We start from the raw sequence: 16,358 nt of genomic DNA, 5'->3' as shown, positions 1-16,358 counted from the left end.
CATTGTTCATTGTGAACTCGAACTAATGCAAGTAGGTAACATAGGGGACATATCCATCATGGCTAGCATCATCATAACATTAATGGAACCATACATATAGATCAAAGCTATCATCATTATAACATCAATAGAAAACATGTCTATCCTTTACTACTATCACCATCATGATATCAATAGAGAGTACACATAACCATTAATTATATCGTAATCATAATATTAATAGAGAACATACATAACAATCACATTCACTAATAATAGAGTCACATTTCTGGATCCTCGACCTGAGTTCCTCAAAGAATAAAGTATCTAAGATAATGTCATATTAGGGTCAGGAAACTAGAGTGGGCACTACATACACCCCCTCTTAACAATGGACTTCGTCCCGAAGTCCTCGGAACATAAAGGAAAAATAGTGACACCTCTCCTAGGAATCCTTCCCGAAACTCTTGTTAACTTTCTAGTGGCAGGTTATAATTTTCCCAAGGTATCTATACCACGAATATCATTATAAACTAAAGGACTATATCTGGGGAACATTGCAACCCCAAAAAAAAAAAAAAAAAAAAAAATTATGAACTAAGCAACAACAAAACAAGGGGCAGGATAATCACAATCAATATTCATCTCATGGTATATTCCAATGAGTTTTTTTTTTTTTTTTCTTTTTTAAACGTTTGATATTTTCAAAAGTCTTAAATTCTAAGTTATCCCTTCTGATAATTCTGCAATATTTTCCCCAATATCTCAATAAGTGTCATTTTGGACCCTTGTCAGCATGTTCCCTAAAATGATATTTGTAGCATTGCATTTAGGACATAGGCAGAAAAATTCCGAAAGAGGTGGCCAAGTAAGAATAAGAAATTCAAATGGCGAACCTAAGCTCACAAGCTAGCAAAAAGATCAAGGACTTTGATGTCAAAAGTGCTAAAATTAAAACATTCTTATTAGCAGTTGTAAATAAATAAATAATTAGATGAATTACAAAGCAAGTGATTGTGCGTCAAGATGTAGTGTTCAATGAATAGTTCCTAGAAGTTCATCCAACCAAGAAACTCTTTGAAACATCACCACATTATTTAACTATAGATAATATCCTAGTAAGTAATGATGTTAGTGTCTCAACTAGTTAGAGATGATATGGCACGTGACCTAACAATGGAAGAATTTAAACATGTAGTCGATAATATATCGAGCATTGAATTGGGCATAAAGAAGAATACTCTAAATAAGGAAGTTATGCCAATCAAACAAAAACATACCTTCCCAATCCAAGGAAGTTGTCTTCTATTTGCAAATGTGGGAAAATTTTGTTTTAGCTACATAAAAATTATCGAGAGGAAACAAATTGGTTATAACACCTACCACACCTCACTTATCAAGAAAGAGCTAGTGACATCCCTACTATCACTCAAGTTCATCTCCAAAGAAAGATCCCAACCTTTTTCAACGTAAACCCAAAGATACTATTAAGTGATCACAACTTGTGACAGGTGACCACTCCACTTCACTTACTCAACCTATTGAAAATATGATATCTAAATTGTAATATATATTTATATCAATAATTATATTTATGAAAACTATAATTTAATTCAAATTATTATTAACAATTTCAAAACAAATTAATTTAATAATATTTTAAAACACACTCCTAATTTTTCATGTGCCCAGGTAAAAAAAACATCCTTTTGCAATCAATATTTAATTATTGACTTCTCTTTAATACATACCAATATATAAAAATTCTATACAATTGATGTAAATATTAAATTTAACCAAGATATTACTACATAAAACATAATTTCCATATGTCGATTTATAATGTGGCACTTTTAACTCGTTATTAATTATTAAAAGAATGGCTTGATTATTGTTAGAGCATTAAAATGTTTCACATCCAAGCACTCATAAAGCCTAAACCAAGAAAATTAGCATATGACGAAGTCAAGATTAAGTTTTTGGTATTATACGATGGAAAAGACAACTTATTGAAATGAGATGGAACTAGTTTCATTAGTCAAACTTATTTGTATGTTTTATTTTATTGTTATTATTTTCTAGTGATTGTTAATCATTAAATTGTTATAAATATATTAAGCACTCAGACGTCCTTCGCTGTCATAAAACATGTGCATTGACCAGTTCATTTTAAGGATGAGTGCTTCTCAACTGTATGTTTCATTACTACCCTAAGCAAAGTCTCTGATTCTTTAATTTTAGCAGTTCAATATGTGTATTAGAAATTGTAAAATAAATTCCATAATCCATTAATTCATAAAGCTTCTTTCTTAATTGGTTAAATTCATGGAAAGGGTCCCATTGGTACTTGTCAGTGATATTTAGTGTCTTCATAGATTTGGTCCAAATTTTTATTGACTTTTAATAAATGATTTTTGCAAAAATCAAATACTTTTATAGAATTAAATTTGTAATGTTTATCTAGAAAGCTTCTCACTCTTGGAATAGTGTAGTGTCTAGCATAAAATGAGTATGTTTGAGGTGCAAATTAGTTTTCAGGTTATGTGTTTTGACTCTTGAGAAATGCTCTCTAACAAAAGAGAGACCTCCAATTCCCACAGCCATTGAGTAGCAGGCCAGCGATCCACTGCAAACCAGAGGAGATTCCAACCTCTTCAAATACATAAGTTATATCAATTTTCTTGTTTTCTGTGCATTCCTGCGTATAGGTCATATAGAATAGGCATTTTTGTTACACTTTATTTTCACTTTCTGTCAAACTACAGCAAGGTATCTTGCTGGTTTTCATCTTAGCTTCATTGGCTTGCATGCTCACTTTTAGTGAACATTTGTTCCAGAAGTTTATAAAGGTTTTCTGCTTGCTATCTTGTATATTTTAACGCAGAACTGCAAGGTACCTTTTCCCTTTTGATTTTTAGTTTGCATCATTTTTCATACACTTTAGCTTGGTGTCTGCTTTTCCTGTTTGTTGCTTCAACTCGATTTCCACAGAACAACAATTTTTTATTTTTATCAATTTGAGGTACCACTTACAACTGGCGATTTGCAATTGACACCTTAGATCACTTAGGGATAACCTTCTAATGTCAATGGCACACACACTAACTTGAAAGTGAGAGGAATCAAGCAAGATGACATTGGCTTGTTTCCAATAGTTATCTGGACTCCACTTACAATTTTGTTTTTTTTTTTTTGAATGGGAATTTCTCGGTGATAACAGGCTGCTAGCAGAGCCTATCAATAGTTTTGTTTCTTATGTCTGATGTCTAATGAAATTCTGTAGCTAAAACTGCAGAACTATTATTTGTTAGATAAGCAATACTTAGACTTGTTTACAAGAGAGAAATGAGTTTATGGATTACCCAACAATTTGTTTTTCATCAAATTCTAAATGAAATATTTTAAATATGTTGAGGATTCGTAGAAGACATGTATAGGAGTATGACACTGACAAAAGAAATGGTAGCAGGAGGCCCAAAGGCTGCTAGCAGACAATGCAGAAACAACAATCCATATACAACAGAAGGTGGACTAGAACAGAAATTCCATCCAGAGTCCCCACTACTGGATTTCCTTTGCAACTATGATTACAAAATGACTGAAAAGGAATGAGATTGTTCTTGATCTTATTTGGGAAAAGATGGTTAATGAGGAAGGGAGCTTGAGTGAGCTTCTGATTGCAAAGCTGTGAATGGTACTCAGATTATGTCATTTCACAACAAGAAGATAGGCTTGGGCCAAGGCCCAAAACACTGGTATAAGGGCCAAGCCTCAAGACACAATGTAAATCTAAACTTTAAAGTGATTTTTTTTTTTTTGATTGAGGCAATGTCATAATCATATCTTTTCTATGGTTATGCTGAAGAATCTTCATGTACCAAGAGCAGGTCATAACAGCTCTGAGAAAACTCTTGCTCAATTTGGTTGCTACTTATGAGTACTACCTCCTTTAAAGAGGATTTGCAATGAACATTCTGTCAGCAGTTTTCCTGTGGTATGACAATGAAGAAATCTAGTATCCAAACTCAGCATTGGTCACAAATCTCATTAGCAATTTTATATCGCTGTCCAAATATGAATGATGCCCTGGAGTTGATTGTGGATGTTTCTATCTGAATCGAAAATATTGGTGCTCTGAGAGAATACCAAAGTACCTAATTTAATTTTTCATTTGTTTTGCATATGAATTATCGGTCTTTTAGTTCCAGATGCTCAATTGATTAGGATTAAACAGATGCGGTTCAATTTTTGTATTCACTACTATTTTACCGTATAAAATGCATATGGTTTTACATGGAAGGTACTTTAATTTCAGAGAAAATTCTAAATCGTTTTGAGCAAGCCTTACTCTGCAGTTAAGTTGGAAAGCAAGGCACAACACAGACACTCAAAACATATTGTGGTTTTAAAAAAATTTGCTATAAGACAAATAAAATTTAAAATGGACACAATGAACCATCAAATGGACGAGAAATTGAATTGAAGAACTGAACTCGTACTGGAGACGAAAATTTGTTAGGAATGGAAATTAAATACCATTTGTTCACCCCAGAAGTCCATGTCAATTTTGTTGGTTGTCACAAATTAGATTCCACTGCAATGTGACATGCGTAGTTTCGAAAAACTAATATTCCTCATGTTTTGGGATTCTATTCTCTGTCATTCATATTATCCGTCAGATAATGGCAGTTCCCAACATGTCATGAATATATACGTATGTGAGTGATGATGAAGCCTTTTGGCAAAGAAGACGGAACTGCAGATCCCTGGAAGGGATCCGACTGGAAACGACTCCCGAATTTGGAATTGGCCTAGAGCTGTCTGGGAAATGTATCCAGAGGCCAGTGCCCAAAGCACGTGGATCCCAAAACGTATTTTCTTAGAAAAAAAAATTAATGCCCACATGTACTTGATTGTTGAAAGTTGAAACCCTAAAAAGGTTCATGCCTTAATCCCTATGAGGGTTATTGGTGTCTTCTAGTTCTGTGCATAAAAGGGACTAAACTCATTCTCCTCTCACCTAGTTTATGCGATCTCATAAATGTTATCGAATCTCATTCCAGTAAATGTTGTTGTGGCTGTTATCGAATCTCATTCTCCTCTTTAGGCACTGAATTTCAACTAGCAGAATATTGTGACCCAAAACTGTAAATATGCATATAAATTGTTGTATTGTGCATGCTATTTGTTGTTGTTCTGTTCTCAGTTAGGACTCTAAACTGAGAATACCGATACACTTTATTGCTGTCCTGTGCTTAAGGTTTATTCAAATATTACTATCAGAGACATTTTCCCACGCTCTTAAACGAGGGTCTGGACAAAGCCCACAAACTCGAATTCAGAGTCAGGAGACTAAGGGCAGTCATGGTGCCGAAACTGAAGTGATCTCGGGGACAGTGGCAATTACGAGATAATGGCAGAATGGGAGAGTAGAGGATGCACAGCAACTGTTTGGCAGAATGCCTGAACGTAATGTAGTTTCATGGACCACGCTGGTTGCAGGGTATGCCCAGAGTGGCTGTATTGAGCTTGCTTGCCAATTGTTTGAGGAAATGCCTCAACGAATATGGTCTCATAGGATGCTATGATTGCGGGATATTGGCAAAATGGGAGGACCGAGGATGCTACCAGGCTATTCAGCTGAATGCCTGAGTGAAATATTTCCTCGTGGAATGCAATGATCACAGGATATGCACAGGAGAAAAGAATAGGATATGAGACAAATTGGGTTTCCTGTATACTCTGGTCACCGAATTTACGGAAAATCTTCAAACGTCTTCTCATTTCGGTCCAACATGTGCGAAGGAGCGACTTCAGAGATTCAACACCCATACAAGCCATCTGCAGAGTTTACCGTGTTCGATAAGTGGACTCGTTCGACGTGAATATGAGCTCCGTCAAGCATGCAGTGCAGACTCTTACGTTGGCACCCAGATCAGGTCTGATGCTTGAGCATAAACAACCAAATTGATTGTAACAGAGAAAGGAATGCAACTGGAGGAATAGCTCAGGATAAGAGTACTGGTGGTGATTGGATATTTACACAAGGATACCCCAGTTTGCCCACAGAATACTTTGGTGCATGTATATACCCTCGTAGATTTATGAGCTGAGTCTGCCAAGAAGATATTTCAGCAGAAGCTATTTCTTGATTAATCTTAAGAATCGCTATGATTAAAATTTTACATTAGGACTGAATTTCAATGCACAGAAAATAAAAACACAATACCTGGTGGGAAGCCCTAGATGGTATTGGGGAATAGGGGGAATATGAGGTTTCTGATGAGCAAATCCATTACAGCTTTTGTTTAGAGAGCAAACAGAGAAAATGATAAATGCATTCATAGGATTTAAAGTGAATACGCGAGGTAGAGAGGCAGCAGAATCTTCATATGACAAGGCAAATGAGCCACGGCCTCTGATTTCTCCCTGGGCATTCTTAAAATTGTCACGCAAACGAGCTAACATCTCGGGCATGCCCACCTCACACTATTGTTGTCAGATCATGGTTGAGTGTTCAATATGCCTGGCATATTCTTCTAAATAAAATGCTAGAAAGCAGATTGTGGGATCACCATCACAACATACGGCTGTATATGCAATAGGTAATGTAGACACAATTAGTTTTAGAAGTAATCAAGCACCAGAGCTTCTCTTCTTCTTTCTTTTCTTTTTTTTAATAAAAGACCTTAAAATACTTAGAATATGCGAGAGGAGGGAAATTAAAGAAACAATTTGAGAAGGAAGCAAAAAAAAGGTGGTCCATAGGTCCTAGAGGTTGAACCTCGGTCTGATACCAAGTGTAAGGACCACATCCAGACTATATACGTTTGTTCGTTTTTTTTTTTTTTGTTTAATCACAGCAAAATACAACTAGAAGATAAACACATTGGGAATTCACTTCAGGAAACATATCATAACATTTACATACATTTAACTAAGACCAAAATAGTATTGCAACACATGTACCATTCACCAGAAGACGAGACTCCGCTTGCTTTGTTGTTGCTGGTATTCCCTTGTTGCCGGTCACCTCCGCGAATGAATGACGATGTACTTGATCCAAATGCGATGACCCACCGGTTAACCTCCCAGCCTACTCCTTGGGTACTCTTCTTCCCCGCGGACCCCTGAGCTGCAATGGAGTTGTACAATGGAAGAATGCACTAGCTGGTAGAGGAGAGCACTCCTTGGCTCAAGAGTCCCCTCTCTCAAATCCTCTACCTCACCAAACTCACTATAGTTTCATAATCACTGCTCTGACATCATCTCATCCATCCAACAATAGGATTTCCCCCAAAAAGTCATTTCTCTCATGGCTTGCCCCTTCTTTTATAGGAGTCTTCATAGGTGACACTTGGCATGTCATGCATAATTCATTATTTTTTTATAATTCAATAGCTTGATTATTCACCCACCCATGTGTCACTCTCTCATCAAGGGTCTCCAAAAATTATTTACTTAATTTTTTATTTAAAACTAATATTTTCCTCACCTCAACAAGATTTCTATTTCTTCTCCTAATTGTCTCTTTATTTCCCCTCTTTTTATTCCTTAATTTGTGTTCATTACTTAAAGTCAATTAATGAGTCAAGATTTGATCCCCTATATACTCCCTAATTTAACTCAAGTTATCTATTAGATGGATATTCTTATGTTGGTTGTTGCCACATGGAGGTTCTCTACATTTCTCTAAATTTAATTTATAATTCTTATTTTAATTCTCCTTTCTATTTTCTTAATTAGGTTTAATTAGTTTAGGATTAATCTTTATCCTTACAATTATGTCCCTCTTTCCCCTTTTACCTAATTAAACCACATAATCCACCTAGTATTTTCCAACATGGGAAGGGTAGAGTTTTTAAGATAATCTATTTTATTTCTTCCTATGATCCTCTTAACCCAAGTTTTATTTTTGATTTAATTACCTCGGTTTCTAACATCATTTACCCTTGATGTAAATTTACCTAGTTTTCATTCCTTGATTATATCTATTATTTAATTTATTTTTAATGATTCCAAGGGTGCCAAGTTTGGTCGTGCCCTTCAAGAACTTCCCTTGAAGTTCCAAGGGTGCCACGCCTAATAGTTTATTTGTGATGCCAAGGGTGCCAAGTTGGTCGTGCCCTTCAAGAAATTACCTTGAGGTTCCAAGGGTGCCACACCACTTGCCCTTCAAGCATTCAGTGACTACGAGGGGAAAGTATAGGTGCAACGTCATAGACCACTATCATCTCTTATGTTGTCTGCTATAGTGAGACTAATGGTGTCGGGGATCAAGGAATCCGCCTTGATGCGCGCCCCCTGGTAAAATCCTCATGAGCGACCCAACTTTGGGACCTGCCCTCATGGCATCGTGATCTTCAAGGCGAAGGTGTTTCAACCTTTCCAGCCCAAGTCACGGCAGGAGTGCTAGTGGGTGAAATTAGGGACACTGTCCCACCCCTCCCATGTAGTTCCATCCACTTGTACAACCCCATCACCCATATGTGAGTCATTCAGCCAAGCAACTAATCTATGCTTGCAACCACTAGCATATCATCAGAATATAGATAAACATATATAGCAGGTTTCAAAATCGACTTAGAATTTCAAAGATAAAATAATATAAATTTTCATCAAACCAGGTGTCGTCAACTCGTCATATGCGAATGCCTCTGGTGGTTTCCTGCCATACTCAATAATCATCAGTAACAAGGTTTCTCAGTGTTAGCCATTGTCATAATAACATTATCGCCATCATCTAGTCATTCGTGTCATTGTTCATTGTGAACCCGAACTAATGCAAGTAGGTAACATAGAGGACACATCCATCATGGCTAGCATCATCATAACATTAATGGAACCATACATATAGATCAAAGCTATCATCATTATAACATCAATAGAAAACATGTCTATCCTTTACTACTATCACCATCATGATATCAATAGAGAGTACACATAACCATTAATTATATCGTAATCATAATATTAATAGAGAACATACATAACAATCACATTCACTAATAATAGAGTCACGTTTCTGGATCCTCGACCTGAGTTCCTCAAAGAATAAAGTATCTAAGATAATGTCATATTAGGGTCAGGAAACTAGAGTGGGCACTACAGGATTGGTGCTCTAGGTATAAATCTTTGTTCTTCGGTTTTTAGAAGTAGATTTCTCTATTTAATTAACTTCTTTATGATGTCATCCTTGTTTCCTAGGGAGACATCAGGTATTTATAACTCTTAGTCCATCCTCGTTGTTTGCGGGTCTTTGCTTGTAGTCATGTAGTGTTAGTTCTTCCAACATTTTTATTTTTCAGTTTGTGAGTTTAATTTTGAGATTCTGGGGAGCAAGGAAGAGAGTTCTTTTTCTCACCTTATTTACATGTTGTGGTTTAGAGTTTCAGCTTGTCAACAAAATCAATGTCGTTGGGATTGTTATCGCTCAAATTCTCTCTACAAGGAAAAGTCATGACTTTATTGGAAGAGCTTAGAGGCACTATAGGCAAGCTACCCATTATCACATTGACAACCTTGCCTCTCACTTCAAACTAATGTAAAACTACCATTGTCTAGGGGGGAATAATTAGGATCCAAGCCAATTATAATAGATTGGGTGGAAGTGCAAGCTTAAATTCAAAACCCAAATCAAACAAGCTCACTATGTTGAAGATGCAATCCAAAAGTTCCCAAGGAACTAGTAAAACTCCTCAATGTTCAAGATCACAGAAATCTCAAAATTGCTAATCTAATATCTTCAGGTATCAACACATGTTGAAGTAGAAATGTGTGCAAAATATGTAAGATATTAAAGTCCAACTAAGTTCTATGTGAAATGTGAATGCTAACAGTGGATGAACCCTGAGCCCAGTGCTAAATTATAAATATTTCCAAATGTGAAGTTGGGAAAATTGTTGTACATGAAGAATCAAAATCAAAATGTATGAACCAATTATCACGACACCATGAGGATGGATTTGTGGCAATTTTTGTTTTGTGACAGTGAAGAGTGAAACCTAAGAACCAAATATGATGCCAACAATCCATTGTATGAATTATTTTTCTATCACATTTAACCAATAGATTTATTGATGCCTCCAAAAAAAACACACCATATATTGAATACAATGTCAAATACTTTATTTCATATGTCTATTTTCTAAAGAAATTCAACGATTAAAGAAGGAAATAAATTCAGTGTTATTTAAACTTTAAAATTCATAAAATTTTATCTCTCTTACATTTCACAGTTAACAAAAGTATTCAATATAAAAAGGAAATTAAGATCTAAAATTTTCAATCACTAAAAGTTCAAAGGATAAAAAAATTCCATAACCATAAGTGTAATTTCTCGCAAAATTGTTATCACAAAATTGTTATCAAATGTGTAAAGATGTTAAGTTCCTATTCACCAAAATGTTGTATTGTCATTTTAGTGCTTTAAAATCAAAAATTGATCAAAAATGAGACTATACAACAATATTTAAGATTAAATATATAAGTAGCATTTTGATTTTCATATCATTCCATCAAAAGAAAAGTGCCCAGACATAAATGATTAAATAAATTCCAAATTCTAAAGGTTAACTCTAAGAATATTAATGCATTATTCATGTTAAAATGAGTGCGCTATCAACGGTTAAGTAATATCTTAATCCTTTAAAAAGTGTCTATAAGGTATATAGTGGCATATACATGGTGATTTATGAAACGCATGAATCATATGGTATCTGGTGGCACACTAAAGCTAGAGAGTTGAATTAAGTTTTATAATGGAAAACATATTGCATAATTGATATTCCTCATGAATCATAAGGTATCTAGTCGTGCATTAAAGCTAGATATTTGGTTTAAATTCAAGTTGATTTCTAATTTTAAGCCTATTAAGCATATTAGTAAGAATGTCAGTGCCATCCCAACTTGCACTGAAACTATAAATGAGGTTTAAGCTCATTTTCTTAGGCTTGACATTTAATCTGGTAAAGATGGCTAATTCATTTTCTTAGGCTCATTTTCTTAGGCTTGACATTTAATCTGGTAAAGATGGCTAATTCATTTTCTTAGGCTTGACATTTAATCTGGTAAAGATGGTTAATTTTATTTGATTTAGGATGATTTCAATTGATTTCCAATTTTAAAATATTATTAAGAATTTTGGTATAGAAATTTACTTGGTATTATTTTATAGAAAGTGTTATAAAAGTAATTTATTCCCATTTATGATTCAAAGTGAAGGAAACTAAAAATAATGTCTTTTGTTTTTTTATGCGGAGAATTAAGATTTTTTTATAATGTAGTTCTTATGTGAAGAATAGAAATAACTTATGGTATGAAAACCATAAATATTTTGGAATCGTGGAAAGCATGCTCTTTTTCTTCACAAGTATCTTTTACAATTTGAGGCCGGTAATTGTATGGCATTTGTATTGAAATTTTTAAGAGTTGCTACCATTGAAAGTATGACCAATTCATAACCCATTTCACTAACCTTGGCTAGATCTGCATTATGGTCATTGATATAAGACCATGTCTTCTCCTATCAAAGATATTATAAAAAAAATAGCTGCAAATAAGCTAGGCATAGTTATTCAACTAGGAGGTTTTATGAGGTTTAGAAGTGTATTGTGAAAATTTTAGCCAAGCAACTACAAAATAGTAAAAATATTCTATTAAAAATTAGGCCAGACAACTAGAAGATGGGTTATGCTTGAAGTGTACATGTCACTTAAACAAGAAACTTATTCAAAATAAATTATTAAAGACAATCATCTATTGTACATAAATTGTAACATGGGACTGAAGCTCAACAAGTTACTAAGTTTTTATAGAATAATCATTGAAGGGAAAAATTTTATTGAGTTTCATGTAGTCAACCTTTTTCCCAAGGGATGCCCACTATTTCAAGAAATATCTTGAAGAAATTGTATTCTCGGAAGGCACTTGATACCAACGACAATGAAAACTCGATCAAATTACTTCCAAGCTTTTGAGTGTTGTTATAATGGGGGAAATCTCATGAAACACTAATCCATTAACATTCAAGTCTTCTTGGCTTCTTATTTTCAGAGTGTTAAGCTTAGGGAAATTCATTTTCAACACTTTTGCTATCAACATATAGACCTAAATCATCTAATGTTGAGAGCGGAGATGGTGGGCCTATTTAGAATAGAAAATTTAAATAGTTGAACTTACGAAGAAGAGAACAATTTAAAAGAAATCGGGCTAAAGAGACATTTGTCATATGCACATTTGTCATATGCACATAAATGAAGAAGCACTTAATGAGATTCTTATCAACTCTTTATGCAGGTGGAAATGTTCAAGATTAGGAAGCCTCAAGAGCATTTCCAGAAGAGGAACCATAATATTTATTGGCTTTTGAAATGAAAGCCCAATATCTATGACAAACACTTTCAATGATCCCGACATCCCCATTGTTTCATTAAATCTCTCCACACTTATCTCCTCATCATCGAAGTCTGAAGTTTCTCCTTATCGTCAAAATATTTTATATATATACACCTAGCAAAAGACCTATCAGCTAAAATACGCCACTAAAACCTTGGGTGCACTCCTTCACTGGGTGGAAGATCAATTGATATCCATCTTTGTTTGAATCAAATCTAATGAACACATAAGCTACACCTATCTCCTAATTGTTTTCCTTTTTCCCAAGGGATGCTCAAATCAAGAAGCGATTAACAACATCTACTTTTGTCCAACAAATGAAAATTATGTTATCCATGACCATGGAAAATTATGATGTTAAAAAGACAGTTGGCACTTTATACGACAAATAAACTCCTAATAAAGTAAGAAACCAAAGTAGTTGATATATTTATTTAATAACTAGTGTAGAGACACATGAAGAACCACACAAAAGATACAAGTGGAGATAATACAAGTAAGCAATAAACCTCACTAAAGAACTCGTAGTGGTTTAAGCATAAACTCCTATTGTTTCTCCTAGTAGAAATACATGAATGGCTAGGCAAGAACTCATTAGGTTGAGCCTTGAGATTTTTATATAACTCTACCTTTGAGGTTCCAAAGAAAAAGTTCTAGAAGTTTCTTCAAAAACAAGTGGAGGAGGAAAAAATTGCTTACCCAAATCATGTTAGTGTTTGATCATGTTCTTTTGTTCCAAGGGATGCGCCTTTTGTTGACATTTTTCCTCCTTTGCTAGTGTAATTGATGTAGAATTTCTTTCAAAAGATGTTTTTAGGTTCCCCTCTAAGTGGACCTTCTTCATTGAAGACTAGTCCTAATATTTATTTCCTTAAAGTGCCTTGTGAACCAAAATTTCCTTCATTTGAGAGATGACAACCCTTAACCAGATACGCATACTTATGGCACCACCAAACACATTTGAAAGGAATTATACCCTAGTCAAGGGATTAGTAAAAATTTCGAGGTCCCTTTTGAATAGCAATATATTCAAACAAAACTTTGGAAAGTTCCAACCCAACTCAAATCCTAGCCATCCCCATATAAGTAGAGCCAGGATAAGAATTGTCTACTTCATAGAAAAGTCCTAGAATGTTTCCAATTTGTTTAAAAACCTCCTCAGACCATAGAAACAAGGGAATCCCTAGTAGCCTGACCCAAACCAAAAAAAATTGACAAGGTAGGTTGAGTGGGCATTGAAATCCTTGTGCCGTTTTTTTATATATAGGCATTGTGGAAACCACTTCCATCTATTTTGAAGAATTTGATCTCCATCTATTGTGGTCCTAAGAGTCCAAACTAGCCAACCCTTCACCATAACCATGCTATGGGGAGGGTATACTAACAAATATTTGAAATTTTCCATCACCAAAGTTTCTAAGGAATCTCCTCCCATCTTTTTGCATGGGAACTAACCTACAATGGTTGAGTATTCCAAATACATTATACCATGTAGATGTATATTATTTCCCAATTACAAATTAACAACCTCTTGTTTGTGCTTAGTACACTTCTTCCATTCCCTTGGTTTCCTTGGTCCTTTGAATCCTAATCAAAACCCCAAGAATTTGATAGAAAGGTGTTGCTTATAAGATCCCCAATTAACATCATGTCGATAAAGCCCTAAGCTAATAAAACTCCCCCATTATGATTCATGCCACTATAAAAATAACCAAGAGGGTATGGCGTAAAATCCAAATGTACCAAATTAATCGGATTAAATGGATAGGGTAATGCCCCTACATTAGGAGTAGTTCCTCCAATGGTTTGGGATGTAGAGAATAGACCACCTGAACCACCAAATCTTCTAAAATGTACTATCCTTGTGCCATTATTGATCCAAATTGACTATATAATGGGATTGATGCAACTAAGCTTGGCATCATAACATATGAAGATACCAGATTACATATCTAGTTGTGTGCATGAGCTCTCGAGATTTCTCCTAGGATTGTTATCGTCTCTTCTTCTAGTGGCTAAGACCTTGTCTTCATGGATCACATTGAGTAGGATTCAAGCCCTTGGCAATGGATCATGAGAAAAATAAACTAAATATTCCTCCATGCTATCTTTTCACAATTTCAATCATATAAAAATCCCTAAATTAAAAACCCTAGATGAAAAATCCCTTGAACTGTGTAAACCCTAGCAACACCTCACCCATCAATTCATCCTTACTATTAATTTTAGATATATATTAAATAATTACTAAAAAAAAATTAAATGTAAATAAATTTTACAACATAAAAATTTGTAAAAATATTTATATTTCTTTATTTCCTTGAAAATATTAATAAATAATTACTAAAAAAAATTAAATGTAAATAAATTTTACAACATAAAAATTTGTAAAAATATTTATATTTCTTTATTTCCTTCAAAATATTAATAAATAAAAAATAAAGCAAAATTCATTTTAATAAAGGGCCTGGAATATGCCCTAAAATTGGTTTGGTAATTGTTTTATTTCTATATTGATATAATAGATTTTAAGAAGTTATTTTTATGTGACTGTGTGACATATAGGATGGACAATTTTGGAAGATTGATGTTGCGACAATGGGCTCCAATTAAAATTTACTTTTCTGTAGCAGGCACTCAATAAAAGTGATTTTCTTTCACTCAGAATGCAGAGTGGAGTTCGCCAACAACCGTTAGTGAATTAGGAAGTGTTCTAGAAAAAGCTTCAATGCCAAACAAGAGTATGATAACACACCCATAAACGAAGCTTGGGCAGAAGAAAACAGTATACTAGATTTGTACCTCCACAGCTTTCGAATTGGCGAAGGGACACAAGATTTGTTGAATCATCTCCTCCTCTTTGCAGTCGACAAATGCGCATTTAAGCGTTGCAGCAGAATCATCCAGGCTGCTATATTTTGCTAAAGAAAGGATCTAATTTTTCAGGGAAGAAATTTTTTATGACCCAAATCTGATGTGGGCCACAATACCTTTTCTGAAACATGTGTTGGCGTTGGGTGACAGTTTTGTTTTCCCAGTATGTATATTTCAATTTCATACATAGTAGAGGCACTTAAACCTTAGTTAATGGTTGAAATATCTCTAAAATTAACCATGTTTTTCAATCAAATCTACTACTACAGTGCAATGATTAATTGATTCTAGTGTATGATTTACTGAATCGATGTACAGTAGTTCTGGAATCTGTTCCAATTGTTTGATGAAAAATATGATTTTCATATTGCCTGTGATCATTACACGGTTGATCCACACAATGTGTGTAGTTTTTTAGGCTCCAATGTCGGATGTCAAAGAGGATAGGTGAGGCATTGTAAGGGAATTAATTTAATGGTTATGTATTGAATTTTGATGTTAACCCAAGTTCTAAAATTGGTTAGTCGTGCTAAAAGGATGGATGAAGATTAATTCGTATTGAAAAATCTTAGAATTATAGCGACTTAAAGCCGAAAAAGAGACATAGTTTCACGATCAAAATTGAGCTTTTCAGGACCTTTTTTTTAAGGAAAAAACAAACGTCTATCTGTCCATTAATATGAAAGTACTAATGCAAGATAGAGATTGAATCTACTGTGTATTATAATCATCATAAAATGCTTTCTCGGACAATTAACAATGTTTTAAGCATAATACACTAATCAGAGGGATCAAATCCAGAAATTGAGACGGTGTTATAAAAGTTCTAATTTTCAAAATTGTTCAGTACCATTTCCTGAGGAACAAAAAGTTATCTAGTGGATTATGTACAAATCAAAAAGAAAAAGCAGAAATTATTGAATAAAGACATCTTCCTGAAGCTTATCCCAACTGTCGCATGTTTTTTTCCTCGAGCTTTCCTTTATTGAGGATTTTGTAGTAGAAAGAACTCGAGCTCTCCCTTATTGAGGATTTTCTAATAGAAAGAACTAGGAAAGGATTTGGTTTTGCACTGATACCTTTTTTTCGGATAAGGAGTCTGTTGTAGA

General features: G+C 34.4%; 1 long non-coding RNA gene across 2 annotated transcripts in view; it reads left to right on the top strand.

Moving 5' to 3' along the window:
- Nucleotides 1-15,458, top strand: part of LOC149202736 (uncharacterized) — a 241,908-nt gene extending 226,450 nt beyond the window's left edge. For both annotated transcript variants that reach the window (XR_016253571.1, XR_016253570.1), the window contains one exon: nucleotides 15,009-15,458. This is a non-coding gene — a long non-coding RNA (uncharacterized LOC149202736). The remainder of the gene's footprint in view (nucleotides 1-15,008) is intronic.
- Nucleotides 15,459-16,358: the final 900 nt, after the last annotated feature.

This window comes from Pinus tabuliformis, chromosome 2_1, assembly GCF_031772625.1.
Source record: "Pinus tabuliformis cultivar Carrire ecotype Pingquan chromosome 2_1, CPIR1, whole genome shotgun sequence".
Taxonomy (NCBI): Eukaryota; Viridiplantae; Streptophyta; class Pinopsida; order Pinales; family Pinaceae; genus Pinus; species Pinus tabuliformis.
This window is presented reverse-complemented; position numbering and strand designations above follow the sequence as displayed.